Source organism: Leptopilina heterotoma, unplaced genomic scaffold (assembly GCF_015476425.1).
Source record: "Leptopilina heterotoma isolate Lh14 unplaced genomic scaffold, ASM1547642v1 Lhet_351, whole genome shotgun sequence".
In the NCBI taxonomy this organism is placed as follows: Eukaryota; Metazoa; Arthropoda; class Insecta; order Hymenoptera; family Figitidae; genus Leptopilina; species Leptopilina heterotoma.
The window spans coordinates 231,300-250,269 of NW_025111033.1; the positions used below are offsets into that span (position 1 = coordinate 231,300).

General features: G+C 32.9%; 1 pseudogene; it reads left to right on the forward strand.

Annotated features, from left to right (window-relative positions):
* Positions 1-6,667: 6,667 nt before the first annotated feature.
* On the forward strand, positions 6,668-9,269 carry LOC122505289 (annotated as a pseudogene).
* The last annotated feature ends 9,701 nt before the right edge of the window (positions 9,270-18,970 follow it).

The following is an 18,970-nucleotide window of genomic DNA, read 5'->3' on the forward strand; positions in this document are numbered from 1 at the left end:
AAATTTACCCTAATTTTTGATAATTTATATTTAATTTTCAATTTCCCAAAAATCGGTCCATTTTTTTTTAAATAAATTATTGCAAACGAAAGCTGAGGTTTTTTCCTATCGGCATGTAAATTTTCAGAATGCCCTTTTTTTGAGTTATTGAATTTCAAAGAATAAATTGCGGCGCGCTGCGTCGCGGTTGCACTGAGCCGCGTGGCAACCCATGGCAACCGGCGTGAGACGAGGCGCCCGGGACGCTGCGCGCCGCAATTTATTCTTTGAAATTTAATAACTCAAAAACAAAAAAAGGGCATTCTGAAAATTTACATGCCGATAGGAAAAAACCTCAGCTTTCGTTTGCAATAATTTATTTAAAAAAAAAAACGGACCGATTTTTGGGAAATTGAAAATTAAATATAAATTATCAAAAATTAGGGTAAATTTTTAAAATATTAAAAAATAAAATACACCATTGGAAAGAGGACGAAAAAACCTTTCAGAAACATATTCTAAAAAATTTTTCCCATTACAAGTATGTTCAGAAAAAATTCACAAAGTAGCCGATGTTGGCAAAATTGGTCAAATTGACCCCCCTCTACCCCCTCCAATTTTTCGAAAAAATCAAAAATATTTTTTGGGTCACATTTCTACTTGATAGAACAACAAATTCCTCGAGTTTCAATTTTTTTCAAGAAGTTGAAATTTCAACTTAGGACATTTCACGTAAAATGCCTCTTATGTGACTTGCAGCACTTCGCCTTTAAGCACTTGTATCATAAATAACTATTCTTTAATTTTAATATGTTAAATATTTAATAAAAAAATTGATTTAAATATCCTTTTAGATTATTATTAAGTGTTCATACCACTTAGGAATCCTTCACATAATACGTCACAGTCGTTGGGGGGCCTGTGCAAAAATTACTAATTTCTATGCAATAAAATGTGATGTAGGGGGGAAGGGTTAAATTTTTTTCAAATTTGCGTGACGTAATATGAGAATGATCTCTTTACACGCCTGAAAATTTAGTTTTTTCGTAGAATTTGTTAAGATCCCTGTAGATTTTATTGATCCTGACCTTTTTTGGTTCAACAAAGACACTCTTTAACTTTATACAAAACGTCGTATTATTAAATAAGTATTAATTTAAGATTTATCTGACATAAATATATTAAATAATAAAGGTAATAGTACAAATTTACAACAATTAGTCATTTTTTTTAATATAACAAGAGTCAACGTTTGGGTAACTGCCGCCACCCTAATCAAGTTTACATTCAGTACACTACAAGTTTAAAAAAATTTACAAATCACACCGTTGCTCGAATAGTAAAAAAATAATATATTTAGAGTGTTGGGACCTTTTTAAACTTTTTATACAACATTTTTGAGATATTTTACTTTCGAAATCCGTAATAAAAAAATTCGATTGTTTGAAGTTGACAAAGTGGTATGAACACTTACTTACACTTACTTACTTACTTACACTTACTTACTTACTTACACTTACTTACGTCTTCGGTAAATATTGATTTTTTTTAATAATAAAGAACGTGCATTGTGAATATCTTAAAATCGCTATTTTGTATCTAACTATGGTTCTTACTTAAAAAATGTGAACAAAAATTTAAACTTGTCTGTTTAAATAAGGCTTACAACAGCAAGGTGTCAGAAGTACAAATTGTTGTGAAAAATTTTAAACCTTTTTAATCTTTCGAATGAAATTAAATTACTTTGGATATAAAGCCTTTTGTAGATTAGACTAAAGTTAATAATTAAAGATGATTTCTGTACGATTGCTTGTATGATTAATTTACCTAAATAATACTTTTCTCACAATGAAGGTGTTTTTATTAAAAAGGTTTTCTATCTTTGGATAATAGGTATCGGAACGTCTTTTCTATTTTTCCTGTGAAATACCGAAATACACACGTAGGTGCAAATGTACCCTTAGTCCAAAAGACGCCCAAAAGACGTCTAAAAGACATAAGAAAGGACGTCTAAAGTACGTTTAAAGACGTCTTTTGGACGTCCTTTTTACATTCCTTCAGATCTTAAATAGACATTTCTTTTATAACATTTTCTAAGTTGAAACTCAGTAATATTGTATTAAATTTATTTTAAGCATAATTTTATTTTTTCTAAAATGTGGAGAAATAATGAAAAAATTCTTAAGAAGCTGGGATCGACTATTGCGCCTTAAGCACCTCAGCCGTTCAAGACAGATATGAACCTCTACAAAGTTAACGATCTCAGCTGTCAATTAAATGAATTTAACTTAGAAAAATTCCAATGAATTTTACATTCATGGATTTCTAAGTCCAAGTTGAACTTAGAAAATAATATTTTCTATTTATGAAAATTTTTGTATTTTAAAATGTTGAATGAAAAAGACGTCTTTTAAGGAGAGTCCAGAATAGAGTCGAAGTTGGTATGAACGCGCTGATATTAACGCGCTCGTCCATATGGAATACATAGGACGAGAGCGTTGTATCAGCGCGTTAATACCGACTTCGACTCTATTCTGGACTCTCCTTGAGACATCTAATGGCCAAGACATAGAACATGTATAGGACGTCTTTAAGACGTCTTTTTGTACAAGTCTAAAAGAAGTCCGCAAAAAGACATCCTTAGGACGTCTTATGAACAAGTGTGCCCACTGGGAAAGGACCCCAGTTTTTTGTAGAATCTACTAAATGGTTGAGAAGATGTACGATAAAGAGCATATTTCTTAATCCGTACAACCTTTGGTAGTCTTCTACAAATCGGGATACCAAATCACGTGCAAATATAAATTGCTCTTGGCTTATAGAAGCAAAATTTAGGATGTAGATTGCTGAAGAAAGTGATGATAAATGGTCGAAATAATCTTGTGGTAATATTCCCTCCAGACAAGACAATGAATAATAGATTAACTAATTATGCCACTCTCAGGCTTTCCACAATATATAGGTTTTGACACTCCGAGGTGATCTGGAGATTCTGTCAGGTGGTGCAATGGTCACTAACCTTTTATCAATAACTTCCTTGACGTCAGGTTGTCCGATGTACCATTCTTCTCCCACATCAGTCAAAAATCTTTCCATCAACCTTTTTGCCACTCCTAAAAAAGGAATTTCTGACGGATCGACAACAACACTTTTGACAAGGTCAAATTCAGGAAGTCCTGCTAATGACGATACTCCCTTCACTCCGTTTACTGGTCTTCTAGTAGCAATTGCAAGCAATCCATCCCGCCTGATTAATCCATCTTCTCGCATTTCATATTTTTGGGCTGCATGTACACGTTTATTATTAACTGTTTCGCCAGGGGCCATGTAAGCTGGGCAACCATTTACACCATTAAATCTCTTCATACGTAGACCATCACTTTTGGACAGAGAATCAACAGTAAATATTGATATAATGAATCTACTAGTAACTTCGTGAACTCCGTCTGGTCTCCAATTAATACCGTCTCTATGTAAATCTCTTATTTCATCGACAGTTGCTCTCAAAATTGTGTTCATTACAGGGTCTTCATCTGAGATCCATAGACCTGTTAGAAATAAATGTTTCTTTCGTGCATGCGGTGGAAGTTCATTCAACTGTAGGACTACAGGATACGTTGCAGCTCGAGATGACTTAGTGAGTTTTAGGCCGTCTGTCCATAATGTAAAAAAAAGTTATCGTCGAGAAATTCACCTGGTTCGCTAGCCTCTTTGTACATTTCGCCATCATAAATATCTTCAATTGCATCTTTTTCTAATTTTACTCTGTTGTACTTATAGCGTAAGGCTTCCACTATATTTGGAATACTCAAAAAGTCAATTATTTGAGGACGCCAAAGTAATTGGATGAAAACTGATATAAATGATTCGTTTTCTTCAGGGCCACATCTTCCACAATTAAATCTTATTGTTATTACTCCTTCTCTAACTTCTTGTTTACATTGGGAGTAGAAAAAATGATAAGTAACATTTTCTGCTTTACGGCCCAGAACATTCCAAAGAGCTAGTTTCGTAGTAGGTATATTGATGTGTGTAAATGATTTTTTTATCCATATTAACTAAACCAACAAATAGAAAAATTGATTTTGAAAATGGGAGGAGTTTGTTTATTATTTTTATTGGTCTAAATCATCAATTTTTTCTTTGGGGTTGGTATTCTTCTGGTCACGTTTTCGTACACATCTCGCTCGCCGTATACATACGACAAAAAAATGGATTTAAACAATATTAATAGGGAATGTAGGAAATTATATTAATATAAATATTAATATAAATATTAATAGGGCTCAAAGAATCAACTTAGTAGTAAACTCGAACACCTTCTTTTACAATGGACACTACTACAATGAGAACAAAACAAAATTGTATGGGAAAGGCCATTATAAATCGACTTCATAATTTTCATGAAACGGCATCAAACACTTATCTTCCGTACACAGAAATCGAAGACGAAATATCATTCAGAAATGAGTTATTTAATAGTGCTGTGAGACAGCAATACTCCAAGGACACTTTACGAAAATCTAGCTCCATTTCATGAAAATGCTGCAATAAGACTACCGTTTAGATCTATGCACGCATACATGCTTCGTTGGAGAAACACAAATCTTCCAAGAGCTCCTCAAAGTTTAGAAGATTTCGGGATGATCCTAAATTCAAAAGAGTGGAGATATTTGTCGAGTTACGACAATGGGAATTTGAACATTAGAAATGTCACGGCAAAAGACAACTCTGTATCATTATTATTATTATTTGATGCAAATTTTACAAGGGATTTAGTTACAAATGGTAATTTTTTTATTCACGTGTCGCGAAAAGCCATTCCTTCTTCCACCTGGAGTACTCAGCTAATCACGTTTCTTTTCTAATTTAATTGTTACGCAATTCCATTTGCATTTGCAATCACAAACGTGGAATCGAAAGAGGCCTACACAGCAATACTGAATCAAACAAATTGAAGTTCCCACATTTTCAATAAGAGAGGTCATCACAAATTTTGGAAGCATTTTGCAAAGTAGTGCAAGGGTAGTAAAGTAGTGCATTCATAGCTGCCAATGTTTATGGTTCCTTATTTGCTTATCAAGAGGATATTTTTAAATTAGTCAAGCTGGTCAATCTAAACAACTTTCTTTCACCGAACAACGATAATCTTTAAAAGGAAGAGTTTCTTCTACAAATCTTCTCGTTCCCCTTTTTGCCGGAGGCATTGATCGTGAACACGTTCAACAACTTGATAACACTATTAAGCCAAGAAAATTTGGCAATAGCTCAAGTGTTAATTATAGCATTTGAAAGAGAGTGATTGAGGCAAGTCACACACTGAAAAACTGTTGATAGAACAGTTCCGCTATTGACTGTTGTGCAGCGCTACTTGACGTTTAAACTCACAGCTCAATCCAAATTGGGCGCGTTGCTTTCTTAAACTGGACTACCAATGGCGTTAAGTGAGCGGCTGCTTGACAAATAGTTCGACAGCTCTACCAAAAAGGAGAGTTACTCTCCCAAAACTAAAGTGAGCTGTGCGTTTCTTTTTAACGCAACACTTCAGCGCATTGGGCGAACAGTTCTGCCACCAGTTTTTCAGTGCACCGAGAAGATTCTCCGTCCACGGCAGCCTTTGTCGCTCATCGGAATTATTTTAAAAATTGTCGAACCGTCTAGAATGTAAAGTGGGGACATTAATACAGAAGCCTGTACGGCTCACTAGTGTCACGGGAGCAAGTGGCGTAATTTCGTACCACAAATGGAGCGGAGTTCGTCCAACTTGTGTTGCGTTCGTTACTTCGTGCCACTTGCTGGACGGACTCCGTGCCACTTGAGGAAAGTGGATTTTTTGAAGGGTCATTCACAAAGAATAATTCCGTTGGATCTTTTTTTCATTTTATTTAGGCGGTGCAGTCGAGCAGTATTTATCTTAAGTATGTATATCTTCAATAACAAAACAAATAAATTAAATTAAGATTATTTGTAAACTCTCTGCAACTAAAGGTACTTTAGAATTATTGACAAGTTTTAATGTTTAAATTGAAAATAACAAAGAGTGATAAATTCGTCTTGATTTTAATCATTAATATTTTTGTAAAATCATTAAAATGGATTAATTTTATTAACTAATAATGATAAGTTTTAATAATTGTTTGAAATGTAGTAATATTCAATTTTTATAGGCAAAATATTCAATATAAGGTGTTTCAGATTTCAAAAAAATCATATTCAAACCTTAAATAGAGTAAAATATGTCAAAAACGTAACCTAAAATTTTAAAGCTCATATAAATGCCACTATAAAAAAAATTGTCTGTAGATTTACAGTTTTGTTTAGAATTTTATTGAAACTTGTAAAATAACTATTTTAAAAGTAGTGAATTTAAAGTCTCTTCTGTTAAATTAATACTTTTAATGTATTAATTTTACAATTTTCTGTAAATTTACTACTCTGAAAGTAGGTAATAAAAAGACAAAAATATTACCTAGTTTTAGAGTAGTGAATTTACAGAAAAATGTAAAATTGACACATTAAAAGTATTAATTTTACAGAAGGGATTTTAAATTCACTACTTTTAAAGACTTTTAAATATAATTTTAATTATGGCTTTTAGGTAAAATTTTCCTCTACTGAAACGCATATTGCCACATCAGCAGTATTCTTCAAAACCTGGAATTATTTTAATTTTTAATTAAATACTATTATGGAGGCTCTAATAAAGAAGTACTTTTATATGAATTACAAGTACGAAGAAATACGTGATTTGTTATTAAAAGATCATGAAATTAATACATCTTTAAGTAAAATTAAAAGAATTGTTTCATCACTTGGTTTAAAAAGAAAAAATATTCAAGAAAGTGATCTAAAGGAAATATGTACTGCTATAGTAGAAGAGCTTTATTTAGCTGGTTATAATTTAGGTTATAGATCTTTATGGTTGAAATTAAAAAAGAAGTATGGTCTTATAGTAAAAAGAGACACAGTGTACAATATCTTAAAAATAGCAGATCCAGAAGGACTGTCAAACAGATTTGGTAATAAGCTTCGAAGAAGAGAGTATCTCAGTCCAGGTCCTTATTTGGCATACAGATGGATATGATAAATTAAAACCATTTGGTTTTGCGATACATGGATGTATTGATGGCTTTTCTAGAATGATTTTATGGTTAGAAGTTGCAACAACAAATAATGATCCGAAAGTGATAGCATATTATTTTTTAAAAACAGTATTACATCATAAGTTTTTGCCTACTTTAATGCGGTCAGACAAGGGCTCTGAAAACACACTTATAGAATCACTACAAATTTCTTTACGCAGCAAAGATGATGACAAATATTCTGGAGAAAAAAGTTTCATAAAAGGAAAAAGTGTGCATAATCAACGAATTGAATCTTACTGGGGACAAATGCGACGTCATTCCGTTGATTTTTATATACAGTTTTTCAAGTGTATGGTGGAGAAAAATTACTTTGATGGAAGTAAACTACATAAAATGTGTTTGCAGTATTGCTTTGGTCCTATGATTAAGAAGGAATTAGAGATAACGAAAACTCTTTGGAATGAACACAGGATTCGAAAACAAGCAGCAAGAAAAAATATTGCTGGAAAACCGTTTATTCTTTTTCAGTTACCTGAAAGAGTCAACGTTTGTAATTATAAGAAAGACATAAATGAAAATGTTGTACAACGGCTTCTCGAACAGTTTACAACGAAACCACATTTAATTGATCCTAATTTTGAGGAATTAATTGAATTACTTCAACCGAATACTGAAGTTGCAAGTACACCGGAAGAGGCTCTACAATTATATATAAAAATTTTAAATAGAATTAGTCAATATTCGAATGAAAGTAAATAACTTCTAATTTACTTTTGAGACTTTTAGTCTGTCCTATGAAGTTTCAATTTACAAACAATTGTAACAAAATGAATACCTTCGTAAAAATAAAAATTATCAAATATTGTGATTTTTTTGCCAAACTCATAATATAACTATAAAAATTAACTTAGGTATAGACTAAAATATACATTTAATTAATGTAAATAATCTGTAACAATTCATAAACGACGAAAAGTAATAGATGTTATTTAATGAAAATATATAAATTACAGTAATTTAAATTTAACATTTTGTGAATATTTAAACACGTTATTGACATTTTCTATTAGCATATCAAAAATAATTTATATATAAAATTATTAAAGTTCCTCTTAATTTTGATATAATTTTGTAGTAACACTCTTTATTTCACATATTTATAACACATTCAAACTATTTTACTTACTATATTCTTTATTATAAATAATTATGCCATGTTAACTCTCTCTCTTTTGTCAGTCAGTCTTGTAATATCAAAATATCAATATATTTTGATAATAACAATATCAATATATATCAATATATATCAATATAATAACAATATCAAAATATCAAGCAAAATAGAACTGCACCGCCTAAATAAAATGAAAAAAGATCCAACGGAATTATTCTTTGTGAATGACCCTTCATAAAATCCACTTTCCACAAGTGGCACAGAGTCCGTCCAGCAAGTGGCACGAAGTAACGAACGCAACACAAGTTGGACGAACTCCGCTCCACTTGTAGTACGAAATTACGCCACTTGCTCCCGTGACGCTAGTGAGCCATACAGGCTTCCGTACATTAACCGAACATTGGACTTACCTAAAATGAATTGTATCTTTGCAGAGGCAATCAGATGGAGACAAATTAAAAATTGAAAGACATCTGGTGAATGAAATTTATTGTTCGAAAATTTTAAATAGAAAACGAAAATGCGACACACTAAGAGTGTGGATCTCTCTTATCTTGAAAAATTCGAATTCAATTGATATATTGAATCACTGTTCTTACTTATTCTCCAAACCTGGTGTTTAACACTTTGCTGTATATTTGAACGAGAACATTGTTGAAAATAATCGCAACCATTTAATCGATAAAGATCATGCATCGACATTTTCAACAAATGCAGTTATTGAAGAAGAGGATGAGGAGGAAGAGGGCATAGCTGAAGTTAATGTCAACAACGAAGAGCAAAATGTTGAAAATGAACCTCCAATTCCAGTTTCTCCTAACGACGATTCGAATTGTGCAATAGATTCAGCGCAAAATGAGATAAGAAGCATGTGCTGCATCTATCAAATGACACCACCAGCTAATTGTTTTGTTCCGTGCGGACACCTTGTCATTTATGATAAATGTAAAGACACATTCATTCTTCAACCTCAACAAAGATGTCCAATGTGCAGAGCGGACTACGACCAAATTATTCGGATTTACTTTTAAACATCTTGGAACTCAAATTTTTCGTTATTGGTTGAACCAAGACTGTGATTAAACAAAACTGACAGATATTATTTTTTTTATTATTTCTTCTTTATTCGCTAATTTTTTTTTATAAAAAACCTAACATTGTTATTGGGCAGAAATACATTTTTTCTGTAAAAATGCTGAGAATGTATGCATTTACGTCGAAGAGATAGACTCTGTAGTAAGTTTAATTTTGTACTCATTTAATTATCTGTCAAAGATAGTCCATAAGGTAGTTCAAGTTGGGTGGGGGAAATCCAATATGGCTGACATCAGCTGATTTACCGGAGGACAAACAATGCATTGAATTCAATGGGACAAATCAGTTTTTTAACCATAACTTTTTAAATATTCATTTTTGAACCATAGTGTAATGGAAAATTATTCTTTATTTATCGAAATCTATTTTTTAAAACAATAAAACCAAACAATTTCATTTTATTGTTTTAAAAAATAGATTTCGATAAATAAAGAATAATTTTCCATTACACTATGGTTCAAAAATGAATATTTAAAAAGTTATGGTTAAAAAACTGATTTGTCCCATTGAATTCAATGCATTGTTTGTCCTCCGGTAAATCAGCTGATGTCAGCCATATTGGATTTCCCCCACCCAACTTGAACTACCATATTAAGTTTGAAAAAGAAAGCTTATAATGCTTAAAAATTAAATATTTTTTTGATTCAATCGAAATAAAGATTTATATGTATATATAATTTTGAAAATCCTGCGTTAGTATTATTGTTAACTTGGGTTTAAAGTTAAAAGAGTTCTTTTATATTTAAGTGACGAGATAGTACATCATTTTTTCCATTTTTTACTCGGTTTTTTATGAAAAACTCGTGGAGTAATTTTTTTACTTTTTTTTGAAAATTATCAAATTTCAAAGCAGATAAATGTTTTTTTAATCGAAGCGTATTATTTTAGGTAAGAAGAAATGCATAGAATTGAAATGTCCATTGTATAATAATAATAATATTAATATTTTTTCCTGTCTCAACGTAGATGTCTTTGCCACTGTAAAATGATTGGGTTTCTTTACAATATTTTTGCGTCCAGTCGAGAAGAGCTATTGTAGTCAAAATTCGATTATTTGGAGAACATTGAAAACTATGGAATTCTGGAATTTAATAATTTTCTTAAAACGGTAAAAAAATTACTCCACGAGTGTCTAAAAAAACCGAGTAAAAAATGAAAAAAATGATTTACTATCTCGTCAATTAAATTTATAATTATAATTTTATTAAAATTCAAAATTGTTCAGTCAATATTTTTTTAAGCTTTACCCTTCCATTTTCAAAATTAATTATTTAAAAAAAATTTCAGTAACAGTAATGCAGGCAATATTTTTATGACAGTCTGAACGCTGTAGAATGCAGAGAGCATTTACTGAAGCAGATGAAGACGAAACAGTAATATTTTTGTCGTTCAACGGCGCAGCAACAGCGTAACGTACAGAGACGCGGGCGCGCCGCTTAGTTTGTTTTTAAATAGTTTGTTTTATACAATCATATAGGATAACAATTTCCCAAAATATAAAGCCAATCCCAAGACTTTTTTTGAGCTGGGACGTTTGAGAAATAATGCCTCATATATGGGCATAAAAACTCACGTGGAATTCCACGTGAGTTTTTAGTCGACAGTGGGATTTTTTTACTATTACCTTTTTAAAACTGTCTACAGCGTAGACCCTTTAATTTAAAACAAAGAACACAAATAGATTAAAAATTATACTCTGTAGACTGTTTTAAAAAGTTAATTGTAAAAAAATCTCACGGTGATGCTTGCAAGTGATTTTTGAAAATGTTTAAAAACTCATTTAACACATCAGGCCCATTTCGGGACTTTTTGGAAAATCTCCTCTATATTATAAGGTATAAATAAATTAAATTTTTTTTAAATCCAGCCCAAAGTTAAAAAAAATTAATTTGTTTATAAAAAAAAAATTTTTTAATAAAAAATTTTTAAAAAAATTTTGTTTACATTTCTTAAAAGTCGAAAGAAAACTATAACTTTCATTCTTAGACAACTTTTTCCTAAACTCAATATTTTCGGAATTATAAGCTACTGAATATTGGGAATGGCTAAACTGCGATACGCTATCTGGTGGCGGAACTTTAAATTAATCGAAGTAGGTAAAAAAGTAAACAATCCCATTAAAAAGGTTGGAATTTTTTCGTTGTAGAGTATTTTCTAAGTTATATTTTTAAAAAATTATTTTAATTACACGAGATATGGATAAGGAAGGAACTGAAGTGTCGTTATCCTTTCTAAAAAAAGACATGGGATAAAAGAATCGAATGCACTTGAAAGTATAACTCGAAAAGTATCGAAAAGATTAAACATCGGTAATATGAATAGAAGGGCGAACTCATGTTTACAAATGAAATTGTAGTACATTAAAAATTCACATATACTTAAGAGAGGGAGCTGCAGTCTGAAATTATTCTTTTACTACTAAATAAATAATAATATAAATAATAAATAACATATAATTTGTAATTAAAAATATAATTAAATTAATAGAAAATTTTACACTTAAGCAAAAAAATATTTTAAGTAAAATAGAATTTTATTTAAAAAATTATCAAATTGAAAAAATTAACATTAAAACTTTTAAAAATTTAACAAAAATGAACATGGAATAGAAGCAACGAAGACGGCCGAAGGCCGTCTGAGGCGCTAGTTTCCAAAAAATCGTCGGCAAGCAAAATATTTTGCTGTGTTTATGGGTGTACAATTGTACACCGCATAAAGATCCTAACCTCAGTTTCCACTACTTTCCAAAAAAAACCAAAATAAAGTGAATAATGTTAGCAAAATAGGAATTGACGAAATAATAGACAGGAGAATGTTATGGGAAATATTCATATTTGACGTTTGTAAGCAAAATGCTAACAACGTTATCGAGTTCTCATCGCCGGTGTCACTTTCTCGCCCACAAAATATTATATGCCCGGCGTTTAAAACTTTTTAACCCTCCATAAAATTTCTATACGCGGGTGTCGATTTTGTAAAAGAACCAATTTCACTTAAAGTGAGACGCATTTTAACTTTTTGTTTATTTAAATTTCAAAAAACACACGTGTCCCTTGCTTTAGTAACAAAAGTTACCTACTTCGTCAGCCATATTTGTTTCGTGACGTCACAACCGCCAATCCCAATAGGTCTACAATTACAAGTCAAAAATTTTGAAAATTAATAATTCGAAAATTTGGACAATAATTAAACAAAAATAAAAAAATACGCATCTGTTTTTTTCGATACAGAATAGAAAAAAATATTTTTGGCCGATTTTAAGAGGTCGACTAAAATCTCACGTGGAATTGTCCATATATATCGTTCACTCCAAGTGGAATGTACGTATGTTTTAAAAACATTTTGGAAGATACGTAACTTCCAAAATGCTTTTAAAACATACGTACATTCCACTTGGTGTGAACGATATGTTTTTTTCGAAAAAAGAATTAGCTACGATTTTCGGAAATGAAAATTTGGAATCTTAGGACGATTCCAGATAAAACTGCGTTAGCACAATTTTGACTCATTTTAGGTAAACCTAAAAGTGCATGAAGACCACCGTGTATGGCGCACCTTAAAAGCACTATCTTCACGTACGAAGCAAATATCTTCAAACATATCCACAGATGCTCTTAGAAAATGCAGGCCATCAAACTTGGACCAAAAACATTTAAATAATTTAGAATAATTTTTCTGTACTAAAAACTATTCTAGAAAATATATAACATATCATACAGTGTAGATTTTTTAAGAAAATTTTATAAAAAAATATTTAAAAATTTTAAAAATTATTTTTCTGTTAATAAGATTGTTTCAAATTTTTTGAATTATTTTGGTCCAAGTTTGACGGCCTGCATTTTCTAAGAAAAAAATTACACATTAATGGCTATAAGTAATTATTATAGTGTAGCAAATGACCTTTCAAATAAGTCTAAGCCCATTAAAAAGCGTTCATTATTTTAGAAGTTATTCAAATTTTTGTAAAAAAAATTAAAAATGACGATTTTTTAAAAATATCTAAATAAATTATTGGCCAAACGACTTTTGAAATATCTTGTTCTTTTCAAAATCTTATCATCTTTCAAAAAATGAACAGAAAAAAATTTTAGTTTCAATAAATTTTATGTTTTAAAACGTTTTTTATTCGTCTGAAAATGGGTGGTCTCTCAATTTTGACCGGTAATGCCCGCTGCGCTGGGAGAAGCGGGTCCACTGCCAAACATCATTGATTTCTTTGATGTGCTGGGAGAAGTGGTCCCGCTGCCAGACACGACTGGCATCATGAATATGTTCGGTAGACCTTGCCGTGGTGGCGGGGCTTTTCACTAAAGGGCAACCAAACAGCAAGATAGAATGGATTCACAAAATTCAAAGAAAGTACCCTATGTGAGCAGGCCGAAAACTGGAAATCTCACCATCGGTCCCAAGACTGATGCTCAAGTGCGCGCGGATTGTAAGGGCGCACAATTTTTTGCAGTGCCACGGGTGATCGTGGAAAGATTAGATCCACAGAACATCGTGGAAGGAGAAAGAATAAGAAAGGGAAGCGCGTCGAGCCTTCTGAGTGTGTCAAGCTGCAGTAGCGGAAAGACCGTACATAGCGCTATCCACTCAGAAGTAGACGACGAGGCGATAGAAGAGACTCGTGAGATATGCTCGCGACTCAGAACGGAGTAGGCGACTTGCCTGGACAAAATAGAGTTGGAGGTCGCAAAGATGATAAAGTCTTGCAACATTCCGAAGAATGTCAATAGGACGGTAAATGATGGACTCAGAGACATAGAAGTCCTGTTGAAAGAGGCAAAAGTAAAGCATGTCGCAGCCGATTGAGTCGGACTTCGATTTAGCACGCGTTCTCAGCGGTGCGGAGTGTAACCGTAAGGACTGTAAGAAAAAGACAGAGCGTTCCTATGGGCGTAATCTCAAAAGTGTGATAAGAGATGCTCAGAAACAGAAGCGAAAGAGTGACAGTCCAGAGGAGACTCGAACCCAAACCGATAAGAGGAAAAAGGAGGAAGCTCCTCCAATGGAAACGGAAGTACCAGATCCAAAGATTCCTCAATTGGAAAGAATGGGGTCAAAAAGATCCGCAGTTCTAATCCGAGTCTGTTAAGAATTAACGTATGCTGACGTTCTAGGAAAACTTTGCAAAGAGGTCAACCCGGACGACTGACATACGAGAATAGTAGCAGCAAAAGCTACAAAGAAGGGAGACCTTCTGATTAAGATCAGAGGAGGCTCCGACAAGGACGCTTTCACCGCTGAGGTCACCAAAGCGGTTGGAAGCATGGGTAAGGTGCAGTCGTTAAATCGAAGAGATCCATGATTTGAATTGCCTTACCAAAGAAGCCGAGGTGCAACAAGTGTTCTCGGAAGTGATAGGAAAGCCAGGAAGCTGAGAAGTGACGGTCTTAGGACCCAACCGCAGAGGGATGAAGCTCGCGGTTGTAGTCACCAACCCGGCAGAGGCGAACAGGCTGGAGAAATTAGGACACGTAAAAATTGGTTTTATGTGTTGCCCAATTAAAAAAAGAGTAATGGTCGTCCGGTGTCATCGATGCTTGGGATACGGTCATATTTGAGCGAAATGACAGAAGGAGGACAGGTCGGCTGCGTGCTTTAAGTGCAGTGAAGCCGGTCACAGGTTCTCCAACTGTAAAAAGAGCCCAAGTTGCTTTTAATGCCAGGGGAAGTTTGGCAATAAGGTGTCAACCACCCATATTGCAGGCAGCGGAGGATGCGGAGTCTTCAGGACGGCCCTTAAGGAGGCAAAGAAGACTCTCGCAAGAACTAAAAGCAAATAAGAAGTATTAAAAGGAGCGAATAATTTATTTAATTCATTTAAATTATTTATTTTTTGTGGTTTTTATTGTACTTTTACATTTTTATTCTTCTAACTTTTATATATTTGTATATTTATTCTATTATTTAATTTATTTGTGTTTTTATTTAACTTGTCCTTTTACAATTTTACCTTTTGACCTTAATACATATATGTTTAATTGATTCATTTCTGTTTCTTATGTCCGTTTACAATTCTGTCTTTTAACTTTTAACACTTTCTAACATTTGTTGCTTTATTCTTCGACATTGAAATAGTTTTAAATTTTAACTATTGACGCAGGAGAACCACAGGAAAAGAACAAAGTCGCAATAGCGACAGAGTTGAAGCGCCGCCGAGGTTCCGAGGGTGGGTAAAGGGCTTCAAAAAAAGGGTTACGGGTTTTAGTGGGTCGGGGCTGGCAGTAGGTCGCCAGCTTGTTAAACAATTATCATTTTATTTATTTTGTTTTATTTATTTTTTATACCAACCCCACATAACCTTGGAGTGCGGAATCCAAGGTATCTGTAGGCAGATTTCCCAAAATTCCCTAAGCAAAAAAAAAAGTATTAATATTGAATAATAAATTAAAAAATATTCTTGCTGAAAAACGTTTGTTATTTTCATAATATTAAAATTTAAATTTATTTCTTTGACATGATAGAGGGGGGTGTAAGTAAATTATCACATGCTTTTTGAGGAGGGGTTTGTAAACCTATTACAACCGGGGGGAGGGGGTCAAACATCGGGAAAAAATATCACATGCTTTATGGATGGCCCCAGTAGTGTTTCAACATATGCAACAAAATATTTTTCTTTTCTTAAATTAGGCCAATAATCTACAAGTAAATCTGCCAAAGTCAATTTAAGCTGCTCCCGTCTATTAATATTTACTCTTTGTGTACAGTAAGTTAGATCTAAAAAATTTGCTTCTTCTTCTTCGGGTAAATTCATCTCAGGGTTTGAAATTGAAAGTATTAAACCATTTTTCATTATATTTTGCGTTTCACTTGTTTCATTATCAGGAAGTGCTTCTGTTTCCTTCTTCTTCTTCACAGTCGGAAGGACATAGACGCTTCTGTCCACTTTGTTTCAATTTTTTTTATGCGATCATAAAGTCTTTTCTGCAAAGACTTTACGCCAGATGAAATCTCTAAACGATGGTTCTTTTCAGTCAATTCCGCAACACGCGCTGCAGAGCTGAATGTTTCGTATTTTAATACATCAGTCATATATTCAGCAGCATTTCTTATAAAATATAACTGGTTGGATTGGATTCCGTATTCTTAAGTTTCTTTTTATTGTTTATACTCCTGCCCTATTGGCCTTACGCACTTCGACAAGAGTCCCCGAGAAATACTTTTTTTGGATTAAGCATAACCATTCTACATATGAAAATTCTATATATTAACCTAATTTTTGCGTCTACAGCCGACTTTATTAGGAGTACTCGCATTCGCCTGGACCATCCGTCAATGAGTTTTCTCGCTAGAGAAGAGGGAAACTGTAGAAAAACTCTCCTGAGTACAACCGATTTATCGACAGTCGAGTTCTAATGGTGTGTACCGGACAATAATCGACGGTGCACATCATTATACCTCGACGTCAAACCTCCCGCTCAGATTATCTCACGTGTCGGAAAAATACCAAGCCAAATGGGCGCGAACCAAGGGTACTTATACCCTTGGTCCTTAAACGACCGCCAAGCTAGGCATCTATCCGACTGAGCTAATCTGTCGGTCCGTATTCTTAAGTTTCTTAGGAACAATAGAATCCCAAGGAAGAGCTGTTATTTTCCCGGTACCAGACGATGTTTGAGTTTGGCTGATACCTTCTCCGATATTGACAGATGTAGAAGAAGAAGAAATAGTTGCAGTATTTTGTCGACCTTTAAGAAAAATTATTAATATTATAATTAATAAAAGTTAACCCAGTAAAAAAAAAGTATTCAGAATAGAGAAAAAGTATTAGTGGAGACGTTCGGTGAATGCGTTTTCGCGACAAAACCGTATTGGTGGGTTACGGTGAATACATTTTGCTTACCGTGAATACATTTTTTTTAAACTCTCGATTTAAAGATTCATAAGCAAAGTTGAGAATATTTATAAAGAGCGTAAGTGACCTAAAGTATAAAAATGACGATTGCGAGAAGGAAATAAGAAATTTTGAGAAAAAATGAAAAATTAAATGTGACAAACCTACAACGTATGATGATGAAAAGGAACATTGACAATACCGACAGAAACTTGAGAAATCCAAGTAAATGTGTGTGAAACAGTAAGTTCCGCCGGTAACGTCAAAGTTTCTTTTAATCATCGTACGTTGTAGGCACAGAAAAGCATATGGTAATTGATCAACATTTGACAATCTGTTTGTCACATTTAATTTTTCTTTTTTTCTTAAAATTTCTTATTTCCTTCTCGCAATAGTCATTTTTATACTTCAGGTCACTTACGCTTTTTATAAATATTCTCAACTTTGCTTAGGAATCTTTAAATCGAAAGTTTAAAAAAAAAAGTATTCACGGTAAGCAAAATGTATTCACCGTAACCCACCAATACGGTTTTGTCGCGAAAACGCATTCACCAAACGTCTCCACCAATACTTTTTCTCTATTCTGAATACTTTTTTTTTACTGGGAAGCACATTTGGAACCGTTAGAAAATCTTACCATCAGTATTGATGAGTTTGTTAGGCCGCAGTCCCATGGCAGCGTTTTGCGTTGCGTTGTAATGAGAAAGAATGCAGCAAACGTATATTTGCGTCTTTTTCTCTCCCATTACGACGCAACGCAAAGCGCTGTCATGGCCCTACTAAAAATCCCTGTATAAGATCTTGTACAAGAAAATGCACACGTTCAGCAGCTGAACTTGTACAAGTTCTGGTTAGAAAATGTACAATTTCTTGTACCAGGATTTGGAACAAGTTCTTGTATTAGAACTTGTACAAGAAAATGTACGAGTACTTGTACAAGAAAATAAACTTGCACATGAACCCGTACAAGATTTTGTACAAGATCTTGTACAAAATCTTGTAAGGGTTCATGTGCAAGTACTTGTACATTTTCTTTAAACATTATTTTTAAGTTGTAAAAATTAAAAACATTAAAGGCTGCGCAGTAGTTTTTATAAGCTTTTAGAGCTGCGCAATAGTTTTTGGCTTGCCTAAAGTGGAGAGTCTTAATGCTTATAAGTTATTAAAATGCCAATTTAAAAAAAAAATTATTTATTAATTTACTTGATCCAATTTTCTAAAAAAAAAATTATTTATAAATATACTTGTGCAAGAACATGAACGTGTTCATGTACAAATACTTGTACTTGAACTTGTACAAAATCTTGTACATTTTCTTGTACAAGTTTATTTTCTTGTACAAGTACTCGTACATTTTCTTGTACAAGTTCTAATACAAGAACTTGTTCCAAATCCTGGTACAAGAAATTGTACATGTTCTTACCAGAACTTGTACAAGTTCAGCTGCTGAACGTGTGCATTTTCTTGTACAAGATCTTATACAGGGATTTTTAGTAGGGGGGACTCCACCCTTAGCATGCTTGAGGAAACAGTCTCTTTAATCGGCTTCCATGGCGAACCGTCATAAACGACCATTAAAAGTAAAGGAAGGTTTGTTTGATATTGTTCGGGCAGACTTTCCAAAATATTAATTTTTGGAATACTTGTTCCATCTTCTTCAAGAACAAACTATAAAAAAGTTTTCAAATGTTACAATTAAAGTTGACAAAAATTCTTAATATTCTATACAATTTTATCTAAAATATGCGTGGTAAAAATTACGTTCAGACAGCACGTAATCTTGCAGTAAGTTTGAAATGT